Source organism: Panulirus ornatus, chromosome 2 (assembly GCF_036320965.1).
Source record: "Panulirus ornatus isolate Po-2019 chromosome 2, ASM3632096v1, whole genome shotgun sequence".
NCBI lineage: Eukaryota > Metazoa > Arthropoda > Malacostraca > Decapoda > Palinuridae > Panulirus > Panulirus ornatus.
Window position 1 is genome coordinate 95,209,424 of NC_092225.1, and position 22,500 is coordinate 95,231,923.

Here is a 22,500-nt window from a genome sequence, read left to right on the forward strand (position 1 = left end):
ATTAACAGGGTGGAAAATGGAAAATTTCCAGTGGATCTCACCTTAATAGTGATAATGAAGAAGACTGTATTTTTCAAGATGTTCAAAGATGTGGGAGTTGAGGAGGGATTGAAAGACTTTGGAAACGATAGATGTTAAAGGAATAGGACGATAGTTTGAGTAGTTAGAACGGTCACCCTTTTATTAAAGAATAGGAAGTACCAACGCATGCTCAAGACGACAGAAAAAATTCTGATTTTGGAAAAGAAAAAAAAAAAAAACGGAACAGACAAGCAAGCACAGGTGCAGGTTCAGAGACACACTCTTTCACTACACGGAGATGGATGCCGTCAGGACCATAAGCTTTGCTTGTGTCCAGAAAGGGAAGTGCTTTTCGGACATTCCGAAAAGAGATTACGGGAAGAGGCATAGGATTAGTAATAGGAGCATCAGGGGGTGGGGGAATGTTAATGGCCATCCAAAGTGGAGTTAGAGAAGAAACGGGAAGCAAAGAGAGTTGCTCTGTCTACGGGGAAGACAGCTACAGTACCGTAGGGACGGAAACGTGAAGGAAAGGCAGAGCGACAGAGGTTGTTAGCGGTGCTCTTAGCTAAATACCAGAAAGACATTTCAGTGGATGACGAGGAGAGGTTATCGCACTTCCTTTGAATAAAGGAACGCTTCGCCTCACTGATTACGTGCTTGCAGCGCTTACAGGCAGTGATTATGTTGAACTGGAATCGAAGGAAGGAGAGTTTTTCCAAGCCTGATATGCCTGATCCCTTGCCTGATGGGCCTCGGAATAGGAACGGTTGAACCATAGATTAGAAGAAGAGGTCGTCTCAGAGGACGAGGGGGATAAATGCTTCCATTCCCTCACCCATAACTGACATGTGTTTTGGCGGAGACCGAAGCATCGCCACATAAGGGACGGTAATTCATTCAAGGGAAATTCAGAGAAGAATATTTTGCGAGGCATTGCTATCGGTGGCATTGTTGAGGCGCCGGTATCAACGCTTAGCAGGGGCTGCTGGAGGAGGAGGAGGAGGAGGAAGTGCCGTTAGAACAGATACGTTTATGAGAGTGTGATCAGATGAACCAACTGGGGGGTGTCTTTGCGTGTAGCTACAGCCGGATGAATCAGAGATGATAAACAGATCTTTCCTCACTCATTCTCTCCATGTGACCAAACCATTTCAAAACACCCTCTTCTGCTCTCTCAACCGCGCTCTTTTTATTTCCACACATCTCTCTTACCCTTACGTTACTCACTCGATCAAACCACCTCACACCACACATTGTCCTCAAACATCTCATTTCCAGCACATCCATCCTCCTGCGCACAACTCTATCCATAGCCCACGCCTCGCAACCATACAACATTGTTGGAACCACTATTCCTTCAAACATACCCATATATATATATATATATATATATATATATATATATATATATATTTTTTATTATACTTTGTCGCTGTCTCCCGCGTTTGCGAGGTAGCGCAAGGAAACAGACGAAAGAAATGGCCCAACCCCACCAATACACATGTATATACATACGTCCACACACGCAAATATACATACCTACACAGCTTTCCATGGCTTACCCCAGACGCTTCACATGCCTTGATTCAATCCACTGACAGCACGTCAACCCCGGTATACCACATCGCTCCAATTCACTCTATTCCTTGCCCTCCTTTCACCCTCCTGCATGTTCAGGGACCGATCACACAAAATCTTTTTCACTCCATCTTTCCACCTCCAATTTGGTCTCCCTCTTCTCCTTGTTCCCTCCACCTCCGACACATATATCCTCTTGGTCAATCTTTCCTCACTCATCCTCTCCATGTGCCCAAACCACTTCAAAACACCCTCTTCTGCTCTCTCAACCACGCTCTTTTTATTTCCACACATCTCTCTTACCCTTACGTTACTCACTCGATCAAACCACCTCACACCACACATTGTCCTCAAACATCTCATTTCCAGCACATCCATCCTCCTGCGCACAACTCTATCCATAGCCCACGCCTCGCAACCATACAACATTGTTGGAACCACTATTCCTTCATACATACCCATTTTTGCTTTCCGAGATAATGTTCTCGACTTCCACACATTCTTCAAGGCCCCCCAGAATTTTCGCCCCCTCCCCCACCCTATGATCCACTTCCGCTTCCATGGTTCCATCCGCTGCCAGATCCACTCCCAGATATCTAAAACACTTCACTTCCTCCAGTTTTCCTCCATTCAAACTCACCTCCCAATTGACTTGACCCTCAACCCTACTGTACCTAATAACCTTGCTCTTATTCACATTTACTCTTAACTTTCTTCTTCCACACACTTTACCAAACTCAGTCACCAGCTTCTGCAGTTTCTCACATGAATCAGCCACCAGCGCTGTATCATCAGCGAACAACAACTGACTACTTCCCAAGCTCTCTCATCCCCAACAGACTTCATACTTGCCCCTCTTTCCAAAACTCTTGCATTTACCTCCCTAACAACCCCATCCATAAACAAATTAAACAACCATGGAGACATCACACACCCCTGCCGCAAACCTACATTCACTGAGAACCAATCACTTTCCTCTCTTCCTACACGTACACATGCCTTACATCCTCGATAAAAACTTTTCACTGCTTCTAACAACTTTCCTCCCACACCATATATTCTTAATACCTTCCACAGAGCATCTCTATCAACTCTATCATATGCCTTCTCCAGATCCATAAATGCTACATACAAATCCATTTGCTTTTCTAAGTATTTCTCACATACATTCTTCAAAGCAAACACCTGATCCACACATCCTCTACCACTTCTGAAACCACACTGCTCTTCCCCAATCTGATGCTCTGTACATGCCTTCACCCTCTCAATCAAAACCCTCCCATATAATTTACCAGGAATACTCAACAAACTTATACCTCTGTAATTTGAGCACTCACTCTTATCCCCTTTGCCTTTGTACAATGGCACTATGAACGCATTCCGCCAATCCTCAGGCACCTCACCATGAGTCATACATACATTAAATAACCTTACCAACCAGTCAACAATACAGTCACCCCCTTTTTTAATGAATTCCACTGCAATACCATCCAAACCTGCTGCCTTGCCGGCTTTCATCTTCCGCAAAGCTTTCACTACCTCTTCTCTGTTTACCAAATCATTTTCCATAACCCTCTCACTTTGCACACCACCTCGACCAAAACACCCTATATCTGCCACTCTATCATCAAACACATTCAACAAACCTTCAAAATACTCACTCCATCTCCTTCTCACATCACCACTACTTGTTATCACCTCCCCATTTGCTCCCTTCACTGAAGTTCCCATTTGCTCCCTTGTCTTACGCACTTTATTACCTCCTTCCAGAACATCTTTTTATTCTCCCTAAAATTCAATGATACTCTCTCACCCCAACTCTCATTTGTATATATATATATATACACATAAGTAATGTGTTATTAGCCACAAGGAAGACGAATTAGGAAGTTCAAGCACTTTCGTAATACTTCACGTCTTTAGAGATACAGATGGATAAATAGATTAATGGATAGACAGATTGATAGATAGACGGATAGAGTCCTATTCCATTGATTCGTATCAGCTCTTCCCCAGAGGTGGCACGATGACTCGACACAAAAAATAAACAAAAAGACCAAACAAATTCCTTTTCGGTTATCCCGCGACTCGACCAAACAATAGACGTAAACTCTGAGATCTCACCAAAAGCTGATGACTCACGTTGTCCAAGATACAGAACACACAAGGTCAAAGGTCACCACCACTTCTCCTCCTCCCTCCTCCCCCCTACCCCTCCCAACTCTTCAGGTAGCCTTCATATCGACCTGGACAAAAGTGGGTTTACCCCCACACAGTACACCAGGCAACAATACTGGGTCAAATCGGGTTTACCTCACACAGCAGGAGTGACCTTACCTGAACTTACCAAGGGTATGCCTTTACTAGTAAACCAAAGTTTACGACTGAACTGACCGGACCTAGAACACCGTAGAGAACACTGACCTGACTTAGAACACTGTAGAGAACAATGACCTGACCTAGAATATCGTAGAGAACAGATCGTGAGATAAGTTTACCGCAACGCATAACACCGCAGGGTAAACCCCCGGTCTCCATATAGTTTACGTTCTTGAACGAATACGACGGAAATGTTTGGTGGAGGAGGAAGAGAAGGACAGCGCATATCACTGTGAGAGAAATGACATTCAGAACGGGAACTTTGACGGAGAATCCAGACACACAAGTTTGGTGTACAAGTTTACTTCCCTCAGCAGTGACATCACTGGGTCACGTACGAGACCTCCTCCTTCACTGAGTTAAGTCTTCTCTCACACCCAGTGGTTGTACTGCTGGGCGTGTACACACGTGCCGCGCGCACTTGGAGAGCAGGGTGTACAGAACTGTGGGTGTACAATGCTGCCGGGTGTGCGCGTCTGAGAAATGTGCTGTGCTCATTACAAGATTACAGTGTTCGGTTTTGAAATAGAGTAGGATCTGTTCCAATGTCTCTCTGGGAATGCCCTTCTATCACGCACACACACACACACACACACACACACACACACACACACACACACACACACACACACATACTGTAATAATGATACTGGCAAAAAAAAGAGAGTTTCAGCCTCTTTGCGTGTGTTACAGGAGACGCTGTACCTGTATATTTGATGATACACCGTACCCTTATACAGTATTCTTGCGATATCACCTTACACTGTACATTTGTACTGTTTCCTCTGCACTGTACACAGACATTGTAAACTTACACTGAATTCTTTCCACTGTATTCTTACACTTTACCCTGATATTGTGAGCTTACACTGAATGCTTGCACTGTATTCCTACACTGTAAGCTATTGTACTGTATTCTTACACTGTAAGCTGACATTATAATTTCATTATGTATTCTTACACTGTAGCCTGACACTGAACCCTTCACTGGTTGTGACTGTAAGCTGAGCCAGTCTGGCGTCAGCCATGAGCAAAATTAAAAGATAAATCTGATATATCATGCACGTCAGGAGCTGGGAACGTGCGAGCAGCTGACACTGGCGAGTTGCTGACTCTGGCGAGCTGCTGACTCTGGCGAGATGCTGACACTAGCAAAGCTGCTGACTCTGGCGAGCTGCTGACACAAGCGAGCTGCTGACGCTAGCGAGCGTCTGACATTTGTAAGCTGCTGACTCTGGCGAGATGCTGACACTAGCAAGCTGCTGATATTGGCGAACTACTGACACTGGCGAGTTGCTGACACTAACAAGCTGCTGACATTGGCGAACTATTGACACTAGCAAGTTGCTGACAGTGGCGAGCTGCTAACAGTGGCGAGCTGCTGACAAAAGCGAGCTTCTGACATTGGCGTGTTAAGCTGACGCTGACCATGATTCCAGCCTGGACACTGCTGACGTGATGGAGAGACAAATACACGACTCGCTAATACAGAGTACAGCTACAGTCAACGTAAGGGTACAGGGTACACTGTAATGTTACAGGAAGAGTGTAAGGATACACTGTAAGGGTACGGTACAGGGATACAGTGTAAGGATACAGTGTAAGGGTACGGTGTAGCGATAAAGTATAAGGGTACTGTGTAAGGATACAGTGTAAGGGTACAGTGTAAGGGTACAGTGTAAGGGTACAGTGTAAAGATACAGTGTAAGGGTACAGTGTAAGGGTACAGTGTAAGGGTACAGTGTAAGGGTACGGCGTAAGGATACAGTGTAAGGGTACAGTGTTAGGGTACGGTGTAAGGATACAGTGTAAGGGTACAGTGTAAGGGTACAGTGTAAAGATACAGTGTAAGGGTACAGTGTAAGGGTACAGTGTAAGGGTACGGTGTATGAGTACGGTGTAAGGATACAGTGTAAGGGTACAGTGTAAGGGTACGGTGTAAGGATACAGTGTGAGGAGACAGTGTAAGGGGGAGAATTGTAAGGGGAAGTATACGGGTACAGTGAGGGGGAAGTGTAAGGGTACAGTGTAAGGGTACGGTATAACGATACAGTGTATGGAGACAGTGTAAGGGTACACTGTAAGAGGACAGTATGTGGATACAGTGTAGAGGAAGGATAAGTGGACAGTGTAAGGGTACGGTGTACAGGGACGCAGTACGGGGACACTGTTTGGATACAGTGTAGGGGTAGTGTAAGGGTGCAGCACACACCTACAGTGTAAGGGTGCAGCACACAGCTACAGTGTAAGGGCATGGCGTTACGGTTCAGTGTAAGGATACAGTTTAAAAGTTCAGTGTAAAGGGTCAGTGTAAAGGTACAGTGTCGTCACATGTCGGTACCACTTAATGATTTCGTAGGGCCATTTAAAGACACTTACCGACACTTACAGTCACTTATCAAAGCCACATACACTTCCCACTTATCAAAACCACTCGACCTTTATCAAAGCCACGTACACCTACCACTAATCAAAGCCACTTAACACCTACCACTTATCAAAGCCACTTAACACTCACTGCTTATCACAGCCACTTAACACTCACCACTTATCAAAGCCACTTAACACCAACCACTTATCAAAGCCACTTAACACTCACCACTTATCAAAGCCACTTAACACCTACCACTTATCAAAGCCACTTAACACAAGCCACTTAACACTCACCACTTATCAAAGCCACTTAACACTCACCACTTATCAAAGACTCTTAACACCCACCACTTAACACTCACCATTTATCAAAGCCACTTAACACTCACCACTCATCGAAGCCACTTAACACCTACCAATTATCAAAGCCATATAATACTCACCACTTATCAAAGACACTTAACACCCTCCACTTATCAAAGCCACTTAACACCCACCATTTATCAAAGCCACTTAACACTCACCACTCATCGAAGCCACTTAACACTCACCGCTTATCAAAGACACTTAACACTCACCACTTATCAAAGCCACATAACACCCACCACTTATCAAAGCCACTTAACACCCACCACTTCACAAAGCCACTTAACACTCACCATTTGTAGAGGCCGCATCCAGTCATGCCGTAGAAGCCCACCGGCAGACACTTCACCACTTACTGCCCTCCAAACTCCTTTGTTTAGGCTGAGCAATAAGCTACACCTGCGTCCGCCAGCGGGCCCATCGCCACCCGAGAATTTCTCCGTTAAATCATATTAAGTAATCATTTCCTATAAGCTCCCCCTATACTAAAGAGAGGAGGGAAAGGGAGGTAAGATAAGCCCGGAGTTTGAAGGCATTCTGCAGCTACGGGAGGCCCGGGGGCGGGGGGGGGGGGGGGGGGGGAGGGGGCAATATTTGAACACATCTTTGGGCATAAGCTTATCATAGTAAGCTTACCGACCCACACCCTTCTGTTCTAAGCTTGGAATATCTGAGGGGGATGGGTTGGGTGGGTGTGGGGGCTGGTGTTCCAGGGTAACGCAACGTTAATATTGGAAGTTGGTCGAGGGCCAAAAGCTTCCATAAAACTTTTTAAAAGGTTGGGAAAATGTGGACTTAGTGTCTCAGTAATACAAATGTTGGACTATATATATATATATATATATATATATATATATATATATATATATATATATATATATATATATATATATATATTTATTTATTTATTCATCATACTTTGTTGCTGTCTCCCGCGTTAGCGAGGTAGCGCAAGGAAACAGACGAAAGAATCGCCCAACCCACCCACATACACATATATATATATATATACATACACGTCCACACACGCACATATACATACCTATACATTTCAACGTATACATATATATACAAACACAGATATATACATATTCACACATGTACATAATTCATACCTGCTGCCTTTATTCATTCCCGTCGCCATCCCGCCTCACCTGAAATGACACCCCTCTCCCCTCCACACGCGCGCGAGGTAGCGCTAGGAAAGGACAACAAAGGCCACATTCGTTCACACTCAGTCTCTAGTTGTCATGTATAATGCACCGAAACCACAGCTCCCTTTCCACGTCCAGGCCCCACAAAACTTTCCATAGTTTACCCCAGACGCTTCACATGCCCTGGTTCAATCCATTGACAGCACGTCGATCCCGGTATACCATATCGTTCTAATTCACTCTATTCCTTGCACGCCATTCACCCTCCTGCATGTTCAGGCCCCGATCACACAAAATCTTTTTCACTCCATCTTTCCACCTCCAATTTGGTCTCCCACTTCTCCTCGTTCCCTCCACCCCCGACACATATATCCTCTTGGTCAATCTTTCCTCACTCATTCTCTCCATGTGACCAAACCATTTCAAAACACCCTCTTCTGCTCTCTCAACCACACTCTTTTTATTACCACACATCTCTCATATCCTTTCATTACATACTCGATCAAACCACCTCAGACAACATATTATCCTCAAACATCTTATTTCAAACACATCCACCCTCCTCCGCACAACCCTATCTATAGCCCACGCCTCACAAACATATAACATTGTTGGAATCACTATTCCTTCAAACATACCCATTTTTGTTTTCCGAGATTATGTCCTCGCTTTCGCATTCTTCAACGCTCCTAGAACTTTCGCCCCCTCCCCCACCCTGTGACTCACTTCCGTATCCATGGTTCCACTTCCTCCAGTTTTTCTCCATTCAAACTTACCTCCCAATTGACTTGTCCCTCAACCCTACTGTACCTAATAACCTTGCTCTTATTCACATTCACTCTCAGCTTTCTTCTTTCACACACTTTACCAAACTCAGTCACCAGCTTATGCAGTTTTTCACATGAATCAGCCACAACCATGGAGACATCACTCACCCCTGCCGCAAACCGACATTCACTGAGAACCAATCACTCTCCTCTCTTCCTACTCGTACACATGCCTTACATCTTCGATAAAAACTTTTCATTGCTTCTAACAACATACCTCCCACACCATTTATTCTTAACCTCCCACAGAGCATCTCTATCAACTCTGTCATATGCCTTCCCCAGATCCATAAATGCTACATACAAATCCATCGGCTTTTCTAAGTATTTCTCGTACATTCTTCAAAGCAAACACCTGATCCACACTGCTCTTACCGAATCTGATGCTGTGTACATGCCTTCACCCTCTCGATCAATACTCTCTCATATAATTCCCAGGCATACGCAACAAACCTATACCTCTAATTTAAACACTCCCCTTTATCCCCTTTGCCTTTGTACAGTGGCACTATGCATACATTCCGCCAATCCTCAGGCACTTCACCATGAGCCATACATATACTGAATATCCTCACCAACCAGTCAACAACACAGTCACCCTCGTTTTTAATAAATTCCGCTGCAATACCATCCAAACCCGCCGCCTTGCCGGCTTCCATCTTCCGCAAAGCTTTCACTACCTCTTCTCTGTTTACCAAACCATTTACACACATAATATATATATATATATATATATATATATATATATATATATATATATATATATATATATATATATATATATATATATATGGCTGGCACTGGGAATGATAGTGCCATATATATGATTGGCACTGGGGGTAATAATGACATATAAATAAGGTTTGCACTGGGGAGAAATAGTGCCATATATAAGGCTTGCACTAGAGAGTAACACTGCCATATACAAGGCTGGCACTGTAAGACTACAGTGTCATATTTAAGACTGGCACACTGTGGAACAATAGTACCACATATAAAGCTGGCACTGTGGGGCTACAGTGCCAGTTATAACGCTGGCACTGTGGTACTATAGTGCCATATATGAGGACAGCACTGTTGGACTATAGTGCCATATATATAAGACTGGCACTGCGGGATTACAGTGCCACATCCATATACAGCTGACCCAGTAGTAATAAAGCCACCAGGCATAAGACTAGCAAGTGATCCGCCATGCGAAGAGATGACGAATGATCCAATCTGTTCTGACTGGTGATCCAAACGGATCCAAACAGCGATAGCAGTAAATCCAAATGATCCGAGCAGTGATCCAAGGGGATCGAAGTACTGATCCGCGGTGGATCCAAGTCCTGATCTCAGTAGTGATCCACGCAGATCTAAGTGATCCATGTAAAGCGAGTAATGATCCATGTGGATCCAAGCAGATCCAGGTGTTGATCCAAGCAGACTCAAGTGATGATTCAGGTTGATCAAGCGGTGATCCAAGTGGATTAAAGTAGTGATCCAAGACATAATCCAAGTCGAGATCCAAAAAGTGATCCGCGTCGAGATCCTAGCAGTGATCCATGCACTGATCCAAGCAGCCATCCAAGTAGTGATCCAAGCAGTGATCCAAGCAGTGATCCAGGTAGTGATCCAAGCAGTGATCCAAGTAGTGATCCAAGCAGTGATTCAAGTAGTGATTCAAACGATGATCCAAGCAGTAAAGTAATGACTTAAGTAGTGATCCAAGAAGTGAGTTAAAGCAGTGAAACTTGCAGTGATTCGAGCAGTGACCCAAGTAGTGATCCAAGCAGTGATCCAAGTAATGACACAAGCAGTTATCCATGTGGAGATTCCAAGCTGTGATCCAGACAGTGATCCAAGTAGTGATCCAAGTAGTGATCCAAGTAGTGATCCAAGCAGTGACCCAAGCAGTGTTATATGTAGTGATCCATGCAGTGATCCAAGCAGTGACCTGAGCAGTGATCCAAACAGTGATCCAAGCAGAGATCCAAGTAGTGATCCAAGCAGTGACCCAAGCAGTGTTATATGTAGTGATCCATGCAGTGATCCAAGCAGTGACCTGAGCAGTGATCCAAACAGTGATCCAAGCAGAGATCCAAGTAGTGATCCAAGCAGTGACCCAAGCAGTGTTATATGTAGTGATCCATGCAGTGATCCAAGCAGTGACCTGAGCAGTGATCCAAACAGTGATCCAAGCAGAGATCCAAGTAGTGATCCAAGCAGTGACCCAAGCAGTGTTATATGTGGTGATCCAAGCAGTGATCCAAGCAGTGACCTGAGCAGTGATCCAGACAGTGATCCAAGCAGAGATCCAAGTAGTGATCCAAGCAGTGACCCAAGCAGTGTTATATGTCGTGATCCAAGCACAGTGATCCAAACAGTGACCTGAGCAGTGATCCAAACAGTGATCCAAGCAGAGATCCAAGTAGTGATCCAAGCAGCGATATGAATAGTGATCCAAGCAGTGGCCCAAGCAGTGACCCAAGCAATGATCCAAGCGGTGATCCAAGCAGTGATCCAGACGGAGGAGAGGTCCACATTCGTCTCACAACTTCTAAAAGTCGAGTTTGCAATAACTTAGGGTTGTGTGTGTGTGTGTGTGTGTGTGTGTGTGTGTGTGTGTGTGTGTGTGTGTGTGTGTGTGTGTGCGTGTGTGTGTGTGTGTGTGTGTGTGTGTGGAGGGAAGGGAGGTTGTCTCCGTGGATCATGGCGACATGTTTATGGCACCAGAGTTTTAACATTAATTTTGAGAAACTTGAAAGGTGTGGGGGGGGGAAGCAAAGTTAGCTTGGAGGGGAAAAAAGCTAAAAGTTACAGCTATGAATTTAAGAGTCTCTCGTGAGAGACAGGAAGATCTAGTGGAGAGACATATCTCTCACAGGCAGGAGAGACTTCTTGCTTCGTTATCTGCAAGATAGCTGAGTCTGCCATGATGCTGCTGACGTTAGCTGAGTCTGCCATGATGCTGCTAACGTTAGCTGAGTCTGCCATGATGCTGCTGACGTTAGCTAAGTCTGCCATGATGCCGCTGACGTCAGCTGAGTCTGCCATGATACTGCTGACGTTAGTTGACTTCTCCATGATACTGCTGACGTTAGCCGAGTCTACCATGATACTGCTGACGTTAGCTGAGTCTGCCATGATGCTGCTGACGTTAGCTGAGTCTGCCATGATGCTTCTGACGTTAGCTGACTCTATTGCCATGATACTGCTGACGTTAACACACTTCAGCCACGACCAGTAATGCAGTCTAGCCCTCCCTGCACTGAGCCGCCCGCCACACAGTCGCCACAAAGACGGATACATAAGGAGTCCTCTGGGGCCACCACAAACTGCCCCGCGCCCGCAAACTGACCCACCAATAAATTGCCTTGGCGTAAGCCCTCCCCCAGCCATAAACTGCCACCATAAACCCCTCCCCACACCTCCCCACCATAAACTTCCTCCCTCTCTCCCTCCCGTCCTCCTCCTCCTCCGCCTGCCGCTGTTCTGGCCAGAGAACCTTTGATATGCAAATGAGCAATTGGCGTCATTTCAGTGTTGTTGGTGGTGGTGGTCGTGGGGGGGTTTGGGGTCCCCCTGAAGACCTGATGCTCTCTCACAGAAGGTCACTTAAGACACAAGCCTTGGCCACATTTTCTCTGTGACACACTTACTTCCTCGTCCAGTCAGAGGGTTGTGGGGAGTTGTGGTCTGTCTCGTCTGGTTGTGATCACTCTCCCATCTGGTTGTGATCACTCTCTCTCTCTCGTCTGGTTGTGATTACTCCCTCCCATCTGGTTGTTACTTTTGTCTCGTCTGCTCGTTGCTCTTGTAGTACCATCTGGTTGTGAACTGCTGTCTCGTGTGGTTATTTACCATTGTCTCGCCCGGTTGTTACCCTGGGTCTACTTGCTGATACCATAACAACTGGTGGGTAGTGAAGACAGCGAGTCGGTTGGGCCTCCACATCTGGAGACCGATTCAAAAGGATGGAACCTCAAACTCCTAATCCTTCAACCCACACACACCCACACACACACACACAAACACACACACACACACATACACGAAGGACAAGCAGGTACTTACACGGGAGTACATGGCTTCCTAAGTGAGACAGAATATGGATGTTGGAGGACAAGAGAAAAGATCCTGCGTGACGAACCTTCCGGGGATATATGTATACATGCATGAGCGAGGACTCAAACGTCCTAGTCAATAGGATTAAGCGGGGTGGATCCTATGTTTACGGACTGCCAAGGGGGATTTGATGCCGTTCCCCAACAGCAGGAGATGAACGAGGAAGCTGCACCTGCCAGATGAGGTCGGGGTGAGAGCTGGCCATATGGACTGACGGTTGCCTGACGGGGAGGGAGCAGAGACAGCACGTCAGGTGCTGAGCCTTCTTCAGCTGGGTGAGGGGGTGTTACTCAAGGGTCACTGTCGGGGCCATTACTGTTTCCCGTCTAAACAAATTATCTATCAAACGAGGTAGACTTATATATATATATATATATATATATATATATATATATATATATATATATATATATATATATATCAAGCCACAGGGGTTGGCCATTATATATATACATATATCCCGAGCCACAGGGGATTGCACATTGCTGTAAAAGGACCTGGACAAGATGCAGCAGTGGCAGGACAGACGACTGAAGATACTGGACTCCCGAAAATGGAAAGCCATGTAGATAGGGAAGTCCTACCCTAGGGGGACACAAAGTATGAGTTCTTGCATGTGAGACAAACCCAAGACTCGCCATCGTTCCGAGCTTTGTCCCCGCAGCAGCGCGCGTGAGAGAAGGACGGTATGAGGGAGGCAGGCTACGTCTCGCTCGACGCTGCCCTCCGGTGAATGGAAGCTCTGCGAGGGGCGCATTCCTCCCCGTCTGGGATGATGCGCAACAGTCCGGCCTCCTCACTTGGAAGAACGACACAGACTTGCTGGAGAGGAGGACGGGGGAGGTTCATCAGGCATGCAGCAAGGATGGATGATACCAGGACGAACAACATGAGGAGGAGGAGGAGGAGGAGGAGGATTGAAGCCCCCAGGACGAACAACAGGAGGAGGAGGAGGAGGAGGATTGAAGCCCCCAGGACGAACAAGAGGAGGAGGAGGAGGATTGAAGCCCCCAGGACGAACAACAGGAGGAGGAGGAGGAGGAGGATTGAAGCCCCCAGGACGAACAACAGGAGGAGGAGGAGGAGGAGGAGGAGGAGGAGGATTGAAGCCCCAGGACGAACAACAGGAGGAGGAGGAGGAGGAGGATTGAAGCCCCCAGGACGAAAAACATGAGGAGGAGGAGGAGGAGGAGGAAAAGGATTGAAGCCCCCAGGACGAACAACATGAGGAGGAGGAGGAGGAGAAGGATTGAAGCCCACAGGACGAACAACATGAGGAGGAGGAGGAGGAGGAGGAGAAGGATTGAAGCCCCCAATCTAGCCACACTTGGAACACGGGAAAGTAAGGAGAGACAAGATGACTGCACATAAGTTTCCGGGAGGCCATGACGACGTGGACACAGACCAGTCAGTCTTCCTGATGCTGGAAAAGAAGAAGAAGAAGAAAAAAAAACAGAGTCCAGGACAAAAGGGGATCCAGCTGGTGGGTGGCTGGGCAAGAGAAGTGTGCGGAGGGACGTGAGGATAGATTTCTTCAGCCAGAGCGTTATAGACTGGCGGCGGGGGGGAAAAACACTAAAGCCAAGAAGGTAGTGAACGCGACTACCACTGGGGAAACACACCGGAGGGTTATGATACATGAGAATGGAAGGGTAAGAGGCAGTAAGGTGGGGTGGGAAGGTCGGGTGGGCGGGCGGGTGGGCGGTTCCACGAGTGTGTGACTGCCTGCCTCCTCCTCCCTCCCCTCCTCCTGTATGCACAGAGGTAATCCCACACACACACACACACACACACACACACACACACACACACACACACACACACACATACGTCCCTCACGGTAATCCGTCACAATTTCCACTATTTTCCCTCCGTGGTAAGAAGAAGCCGGCAGCTCGAGTCACGACACCGCGCCGGGCGCTCAGGGTGTCGCATGGTGTTCCATGGCAGGGTGTGTGTGTGTGTGGGGGGGGGGGAGAGTGAGGGAGTGTGTATGACAGAGGGTGTGTACATGACGGACGACTTGTGTGTGTGTGTGTGTATGATAGAGGGTGTGTTCATGATACAAAGGAATGTATGTATGATACACGGTGTACGTACGATAGGAAGGGGTGCGTGTATGGGAGAGGGTGCGTTTATGACGTAGAGTGCGTGTGTATGTATGATAGGGAGAGGGGAGCTTGTAGAGGGAAGAGGGCGTGTGTATGACGTGCAGCGAGTGTTCATGACAGGGAGAAGGGTGCGTCTATGACAGAGGGACAAAGGGTGCGTTTATGACGTAGAGTGTGTGTGTGTGTGTGTGTGTATGTATGACAGGGAGAGGGGTGCGTACAGGACAGTGTATGTGTATGTGTATATGTGAGAGAGAGAGAGAGAGAGAGAGAGAGAGAGAGAGAGAGAGAGAGAGAGAGAGAGAGAGAGAGAGAGAGAGAGAGTACAAAGGGCCTGGTGTGTAAGACCTGAGTTATGGAAACACAGGATCCCATAAATACCCACACATAAGACATAGGTCTGCCAGCTGCGGGGGGTGGAGGAGGCCCGTCGATATATCGGATAGAGACAAATAGATGCATGACCACGACCTTTATGAAGGTCACGTTATGTCTAAAGATATAGCTATAACACAGCTAGACACAGACACACACGGACAGATAGATGGATAGATGAACAGACAGACATACAGACACACAGAGAAGCAGATGGATAGGTAGATATACACACACAAACAGATAGATAGAGAAAACAGACAGACATACAGACACAGAGATAAACAGATAGATAGGTAGATATACACACACAAATAAACGGATAGATAGAGAGAACAGACAGACATACAGACCCACAGATAAACAGGTCACGTTATGTATAAAGATACAGTTTTAATATAGGCAGGCACAGACACATACATACATACGTAGACATACATACACACAATGCACACAGATAAACAGATACACATAGACAGACAGACAGATATAGACAGAGAGTGATACGTAGACAGAAAGAAACTGACAGACAGACAGAGGGATAGGTGTTTCCTATGTATAGATCTTCTGAGTGTCAACACGCGCCACACTCAGGCATGGTGAGTGGCTGTTCTCATCCACCACCTCAAACAGCCTCGTTAGGACCCGGTGGCCTGGGTGCCGCTGCCTGGGTGCGCTGGTGTTCGTGGGACTCAACCCACCCCTCAATCCTCAGTGTGAGAGGGTGTGTGACGACGCGGGGTGCGACACTGCACCACCCACACCCGCTTCCCCTCGAGCTTCACCCGCTTCAACACTCCTCCTTAGAAGACGTACGAGGTACACTGTCGAGTAACACTTCCCCCTCCCTTCGAAGAACACCACTGTACACCCCACCACCCACTTCCCCCCCCCACCACCACCCTCCTCTCTCATACTAACTAACCCCCCCCCCCCCCCCGCCCGTTAAAATGACGGTGGGAGAAGGAGGGAGGGAGGGTAAGGGAAAGAAGCCACCCACCCACTCAGCCAGCCAACCAACCAACCAGCAAGCACTTTCCTCAAACATCTTTTCAATACCACATTCTCCATATCTGCAGTTTCATTCAACGTCTTCTTATTTCCTCTCCCTCAAAAAAAAAAAAAAAGGAGGGAGGGAAGGAAGGGAGGAGGAGGGAGGGAGGGAGAGGGGTGGAGGAGGAGAGGGTGGTTTCAAAACATCCCCGCTGGAACCTCCACGAGATTTTCGGGTCCCCGTGGCTAGACAACATGGATGGATGTGTGGGAAAACGGCTCGCATGGCCACACATGAATGAGGAATAATGAGGCTGTCAGCCGTGGGTGATGTGTGCTGTGAGTTGAGGATACACACCGCCCATCTATCTGGCTTCAGCGCCGCTTGACAGAAGCCATTACAGTCTCAGCAAATATTGGAGAGTCAGGGAATTGTAACTGACAGCAACAGTATCACGCCAGCACCACTCCCAATACTGCCACCACATATATATATATATATATATATATATATATATATATATATATATATAGTTGTTTGCCGAATGGCGTCCTAGCTACGTCTCTTCGTGGTATGTCAACTGACTGTTATATTTCTCTCTTGTGTCTCCCCCGATGATGTGATTATTACACGAAAGTGCACTCGGGAATTTATCGTGTCTCACTTCCTCGTGGACTCATAGGAATATATATATATATATATATATATATATATATATATATATATATATATATATATATATATGTGTGTGTGTGTGTGTGTGTGTGTGTGTGTGTGTGTGTGTGTGTGTGTGTGTGTGTCATAGAGCCACTGGACGTCTTTTATGGGGCTCCTGCAGCTTCAGGGTTGCGTTCCAATCAGGAGCAGGGAAATAAGGGACTTCTTTAGGGTGAGAAGTGTCCTCGAGGAAACTGCTCTCTTCGTCCACCGACAATGACACAGCCTCGCCGAAGGTGACTCTTCCCTCGCGGTGTATCAACGCAGGCGGAGTACGGTAGACAAACATATTGGTAATTATATAGGCCCAAAGAGGGAGATGACTGTTCGAATAGAAATTATCGAAAGCTCTCCGTCCCCGCTGACATACCCAGCTTCCACACAAGTGATAGTGGTTCGAAACCCACTCTCGGAAGATCCTGAATCTATCTAAATCAAGTCATCTTATACCGCTACTGTCGTCTATAGCCAAAACTCCTCGAAAAATTGATCCGCGGCAGAGTGAAGCAAGATGTCCCCCTCTCACCCCACACACGAAGGCTTCGAACCCAGTCACTCCACCGCCACACTGAGCCTTGAACTCACACAACACTTCCTGTACTAGTGGCGCTTGAGACCAGCAAGGTTTCTGCACTGTTCTGGACACATCCTCACATGGGAGGCAACTGACATCATATTCCAAAAATATGGCAATGTTGTGGTTAACCAATTTCGTGGCGGGCCGACAGACAAGCTGGAGTCTAACGGTGGAGTTCCCCAAGGCGCAATTCTTTCTCCAACTTGCTTTAATTCCCTTCTGCATGACCTCCCAACACCCGCCCGCAGACAACACTGCCAAGGCCCTCTCATACGCCGACGACCTGAGAGTCACAGCGCCCCACAGAACACTTACCGTCACCTGCTTTGGACGAGCGGTTCAGCCTCCACACCTTAAACTACGCCTCTCCTCCCTGGTCAACCAACCTGTCGAAGGCTGACGCAACAGGAGTGCATGCAAACCAACACAAGCCAAGGCCCTTCAAAACCTTTTGCAACGACCACTCACCCACCACCACCAGCACAACGGATGTGCTCGCCACCCACCTCTTTGCAACAGTCATGGACTCCCTTCCCCTCCTACCTCAAACGACCCCATAACTAACCACCAACCCTCAGGTCGGGGCAGAACTCTTGCCCCTGCCTCATACTTCAGCAACCTATACTCACAAATTCCCCAACCCTCACCTCACGCGGCAAACGTGACAGTGACCACACACACACACACACACACACACACACACACACAGTAATGACTCGACCAGCACTAAACAACCGGCCTCCCTCCTCCCTCCCGACCCGATCTTAGATTCTACCCGACCAGGCGCCGCACGTCCGAGTCCGAGCAACAGTCTCCAAGCGACGTGCCTTCCTCGTCCACGTCCCTGGCACCAATCGTCTCCTCTGCCCGACCAGCTCGGAGTCAACAGTACCAAGGGGCCCGTCATGCCCACGATGCTATATAACTCTCGTTCTGAGAGACACTTGAACACACGCTAACGACTAGACTATACTGTCGTCGCCTGACACAAACCAACGCCCCTTCGACCTGGGGTCCCGGGACCCGGTGAGTCGAACTCGGCCAGCTTCCTGCGCGCGACGTGAGTGAATGCGCTCTCATGTTCGGCCGATCCCAAGATCCTAGCCATCATCTGGCACTCAACAAGCACTTGCTGAAGGAAGGATGGGAAGGATGAGAGCTCCCGTGTCCTCCAGGCCTCTGTGGGTACTGCCTGCCCGGCAGCATTCACTGATTCTGGTCAGTATTTCCCTTGGAGGAAAACTTTCTGTGTGTGTGTGTGTGTCGTGTGTGTGTGTGTGTCGTGTGTGTGTGTGTGTGTGTGTGTGTGTGTGTGTGTGTGTGTGTGTGTGTGTTTTATTCCGCATTTTTATTTGGCTGGAACTGCTTTATTCCCTCCTTTCAGGGGCGAGGTTGTAAGAGGCTTTTCAAACTTTTCCTGGAGCGATACCAGTTTGGTGGCTCCTCTTCCTCTTCCTTCCTCCTCCTCCCTCCTCCTCTCCAAGGGTCCTAGGATCCTACAAGACAGTTACGGCGGTTCTCCCATTATTTTCACGGGGAGAGAGAGAGAGAGAGAGAGAGAGAGAGAGAGAGAGAGAGAGAGAGAGAGAGAGAGAGAGAGAGAGAGTCGTTGCTCTGCCACGACGGTGCGAATCCAGCTAAGGCTGGGTGGTTGGTTGGTGTCTTCTGTCTCTGACGAGGCTTTGACTGCCCTCCCTGCCTGCCTGCCTTGACCCTGTCCTTGAATCTTGCCTTGACCCTGTCCTTGAATCTTGCCTTGACCCTATCCTTGAACCCTCCCTCGCTCGCTGTTGCTCAGCCTCATCAACGTCGCGTGTCACTCATCTTTCCCTCCCCCACCACTCCCTCCTTTTCTTATATAAATCACTAACCCGTCACTCATTTTCTATCGACGGGGGGGGGGTTAAGCAAACGCTGGCACGAAAGCAGTGCCGCTCATCCACAATCAAAAGGAGTGTGTGTGTGTGTGTGTGTGTGTGTGTGTGTGTGTGTGTGTGTGTGTGTGTGTGTGTGTGGTTGTCTGGTCGCCACACAGACCAAGTGAGGCGTGTGTGAGTGTGTATATATATATGCTTCCAGCTCGTGTTCCGCCCCAGCGTGAGAAATGGAGCAAAGTGTGCGACCGCTAACCAGCGCGAGTGTTAATCACTCATTCCGCCGGCATCACAACGCTGTTTCGGGGTCGTTAGGTAGGTGTGTGTGTGTGTGTGTGTGTGTGTGTGTGTGTGTGTGTGTGCTCACGTCCCCTGTTCGTGCCGAGGCAAGTCCTCACACACACACACACAGAGGAGAGGCAGTCACCGTTCACTGCCCCTCATCAGAAGAGCGATCATAGTGTGGAATGCCGTCAGCCCTTGGTACTTACACTCACCACCGCATCTCTTTCCCCCCCCCACGACCTTCACTTGTCTTGTCCTGTGTGTCGTATATTCTGAAATGTCTCCTTTTTTTTTTCCCCCCCCTCTCCTTGTTTCATGCCAGCGCTGTATTATCTCGAAAAGACTCTCTCGTCGAAGCGTGTTTAGATAAACTACCTCACAGTGTGTCTTATAATTTCGTTGAATATATATATATATATATATATATATATATATATATATATATATATATATATATATATATATGACTTCGTCTATCCTAGGAGTTAAAACCTATATTTTTTTCCCCAGGTTTACCAACAGCTCATTCTTTCTCTTTGTCTATTTTTTTCTCTATCTCTCTGACGAAGTGACAACTACTCACCATGTTCTTTTCCTTTTAATCCCAGGTCGACTCTGACCCGACGCCTCCCGGCCATCTTCCTTGCCACTCCCCACTCTACTCTCTCTCTCTCTCTCTCTCTCTCTCTCTCTCTCTCTCTCTCTCTCTCTCTCTCTCTCTCTTATACGTGATCGTCTCTTGTTCTTCCTGAGCTCTTCCTTGATGCCACAGCTGGGGGGGAGGGGTGTTTACAGCAAGGTGGGCAGGCCACTGCTCTTTGAACTTCCACGAGCTAGACTCTGTACGACTCTCTCTCTCTCTCTCTCTCTCTCTCTCTCTCTCTCTCTCTCTCTCTCTCTATCTATCTATCTATCTATCTATCTCTATCTATCTATCCATCTATCTATCTCTCTCTCTCTGTTGTGTGTGTGTGTGAGTGTGTGTGTGTGTGTGTGTGTGTGTGTGTGTGTGTGTGTGTGTGTGTGTGTGTGTGTGTGTGTGTGTGTGTGTGTGTGTGTGTGTGTGTGTGTGTGTGTGGAACAAACCTTGTAGTATCATGAATATTAAATAGACAAATCTCCATAACTCTGAAAGTGAGAATAAAACTTATTTATGAGCCTACCATTTCCTCGAGAGAGGAAGTAAATCATTTACGGCGCATGGAAGTTCTATCATGTAATCACAGCTGCAGCAAGGGAAAAAAAGAAGAAGAAGAAAAACAAGAAAGATTTATCATCGCAAATCGATAGGTAATTCACTGAAGGTTTGGGGGGTTGGATGGGGAGGGAGGGGTCCTCTTGACCAGCGTGGTATATTACCGTGGTGAGGAGACCTCGTTGAAAAGAGAGAGAGAGAGAGAGAGAGAGAGAGAGAGAGAGAGAGAGAGAGACTGAGCTCCCTCTCAGACGTGCGCCTGGCTTGACTGGTGTCCCACGTTGAGACGGCGACGAAGAAGCGGGAAGAAAAGTGTGGGATTGGCCTCCTCGAAGCGAGACGGGAGGGGGGTCGAACGTGGCGTGCCGCAAGGCTATCCTCTGGGACCACCCGCCCTTCTTGATCTACGTCAACAACGTATGCCACAGTGACACAGGACGTGTGATCGCGGGTGATGTCAAGGTCGTGGAGGAGGGTAGAGAGTGATTCGAAATGCGTCCACTGCTATCAAGGTATGAAGTGGACGCATTTCGAATCATACCTTGGTATCATTCCGACTTTGGACTGCTATCAAGGTATGATTCGAAATGCGTCCACTGCTATCAGGGTATGAAGTGGACGCATTTCGAATCATACCTTGGTATCATTCCGACTTTGGACTGCTATCAAGGTATGATTGGAAATGCGCCCACTTCCATACCTTGACAGCTGTCCAAAGTCGGGATGATACCTGGTTTGATGACTGGAAGTTCAGCCCGAGTATGTATAACACACTGAGGATCTAATACAGGCAGAAGACCCCATGTGAATATCATCCAGCGAGGATTCAGCTGCAGGAATGTGTGTGTGTGTGTGTGTGTGTGTGTGTGTGTGTGTGTGTGTGTGTGTGTGTGTGTGTGTGTGTGAGGGACTTGGGAGTCGACCCTGTACCTAACCTGTCCTCACCTGTCACCCCGTTTAAAGAAGCGCAGACAACCCCCCACCGACAGAGAAGGTCAGTCAACAAAAGAGGGTACCAGAAATAAAAGCTACGTGTTACGGTGAAGAGGCCATAAAATCTTTACCATAACTGAAGAGAGATGAGTGAGGGGTGACTGGATCACGACCTTCAAGTCTCTGAAGCGACGGTAACGTAACCAGAGGACATGAAATGGAGCAACACACTTGTTCAAAAAGACGTATGGAAGGACTTTTATAGTGCTAGGGTGAAATGTAATCATGTGAGTGATGAAACTTTGAGCACTGAAAGTACAACATTTTTTAAGTAGTTGTATGGCAGTACAAAATGTTCAAGAGATGGGGCCCCACGAGGGCACAAGTCCCTCCCTGTGCAGTACAAATGCGTAATCGTACACACACACACACACACACACACACACACACACACACACACACACATACACACACACACATACACACACGCACACACACACATACACACACACACACACACACACACACATACACACACACACACACACACACATACACACACACACACACACATACACACACACACATACACACACGCACACACACACATACACACACACACACACAC